Raw genomic sequence first — 2,318 nt, 5'->3', positions numbered from 1 at the left:
TGTGTGTGTGTGTGTGTGTGTGTGTGTGTGTGTGTGTGTGTGTGTGTAGTAGCAGAAGAGACCTCAAGAGAATAACATATCCTAAACTGGCCCCAGTGGGTAGAGACAAGCATTGCCAATTCCTAGCACTTCACACACACACACACACACACACCAAGAGAAGGTAGTAAGAAGCATCACTCCCTCAAAACTACCATTTATTTTAACCTCTGCTAGACATCAATATTCTTAAAACTTTGATTGACTATGTCTCTCTCATGTCTTTCCCATCAGAAGTCTTCAGTGACTTCTGATGACCTTTAGGATAAAACACACCTTCTTAAGGCTGGCACAGAAAGCCTTCCACAGTCTGGCTTCCCACCAACCTTTGCAGATTTTTATTTCTCTATGTTCCAGTTAAACTGTCCCACTTGGCGTTTTGTAGGCAAAGCATTGTATACCTCTGTAAATTCAGCAGGTTGTCTCCCATGCTTGGAATGCTCTCCCTCCTCATGTCCCTGGGGAAATCCCACAGGCAGATTGGTGCAGTCCAGCTTGAGTTGCATAAATGAGAACGACAACAGCATTTTTGTCACGGAGTTGTTGTGAGGACCAAATGATTCAATATTAGAAGAGCACTTTGTCAACCTTAAAGCACTAGGTGAATGTTCACTAATATAAGCAAATACAAAATAACTCCAAGGCTGTGTAGTTGGAAGACACCCCATAAACTCTTGGGTTGTTTCTAGATATGCCCATGGTGCTGGCTCAGCATCTGTGGGGCAAATACCAATCCAACCCTGAAACACAGATAAAATAAAAGGCAATTAGGGAGGGAGCATCCTGACAGTTTGGGGGGGGAGGAGAATGAGAAAAAGTTCCTTTTAGAAGGTGAATCTGGAGCTATATCTTGAAGGAAGAAAAGAATCTGTAAACAGAGGTTAAGACGCAGAATGACTAGTACAAAGGCACAGAGATGTATGGCAGATGGAGGGCTGTGTGGGAGGACCAGCAAGAAAATCAGTTTGGCTGGATGGAGAGGAATATAGGCACAGCAATGGATGGTGAGGTTGGAAAGATAGGCTGGGGCCATGCAGAGAAAGACTTTGAAAGCCAGTTAGGGGAGATTATAAGGTCTAAATCTTGGATCTTGTGGCTTCATCCTAGACTAGAGAGGCAGGTTGGAGAAAATGGTCATTTGCTTACCTGAGGCATTAAGAATAGATTCAACTGACTGGAAAACCACCAGAAAGGTTTAGGACCAATTAGGAAAGGTTCTTTAGGGGAGACAAAATTGGGTTGGACAGTAGCTTTAGAATATGGCTGATACCCTGTGAAGAAAGAAAGATCCAATCTTGCCCATGAAAGGCTTAATGGTTGTTATGGCGGGCTGAGTTGGGTTTAGTGTAGTCTTGGACAAACAACACAGCACACAGGAAGCTTTAACCAAGAAATCTTGTCTGAATTTCCCTAGCCAGTCATGGTCTATTGCCTCCAGAGGGCAGAACATTAGAAACCTCCCAAAGAAGATGTCTAGGAGTATAAATACAGATGGTGCTGTTGGCCCTGAGGGTTATACATGAAGCTCCAGATGGCACTGAACTACCACGTAGCTATGCTTCTTAGAGAACTGGGGCCACACATCCAGACTGCACAGTGGTCCCATGGATCAAGCACTGTAGGCGAACATTAGCTCATGAGAGCTCTGGAAAAAAGTATCAATTTCTTTCTCATGGTCACTACTTTAAGGGGAAAGGAAGTAGATCATGGAAGGGCCAATGGGGACCCATCAAGCATCTTGTTCATACTTGTAATGGGAAGTCATTGCAGTACGGCCGAGAGGGTAATGGATTTGGTGTCAGGGAGCCTGGTGTGGCTCCCGGCTCTGCCACCTAGGTGAGCTTGGACAAAATCACTTCATCTCCCTTGGCCTCAGTTTCCTCTAGAAAAAAGAAGGGGTTGTATTATCAGTCAAGTGATCAATAAATTGTGCTATGTCCAAGAACTCTGTCACGAGGCATGGATACAAATGTAAAAGTGAAACTGTTCCTGCCCTCAAGAAGCTTACATTCTATTAGGAGAGACAGACAGACAGAGACAGGGACAAAGAGAAAGATAGAGAGACAGAGACACACAGAGAGAACTCTAACTCTGAGCACTCTACATGATCATCAAGGAAATATATCATAGTGGGTCACTCTCTACCTTAGGCAGAAGAATGGGCTAAAAAATACACATTGGTAGAGATTCTTCCAACTTTGCTCACCAGAAAATTGAGCTCCCCGGCTACCTCTATTGTTCTTGATCTCCCTGGTTATGCAGTTTTGCTGTCACCTCTT

The sequence above is a fragment of the Petaurus breviceps genome, unplaced genomic scaffold, assembly GCF_028583685.1.
Source record: "Petaurus breviceps papuanus isolate PSGF00001 unplaced genomic scaffold, PetGlider_PUasm1.0 490, whole genome shotgun sequence".
Taxonomy (NCBI): domain Eukaryota; kingdom Metazoa; phylum Chordata; class Mammalia; order Diprotodontia; family Petauridae; genus Petaurus; species Petaurus breviceps.
Note: the sequence above shows the minus strand (reverse complement) of the source record.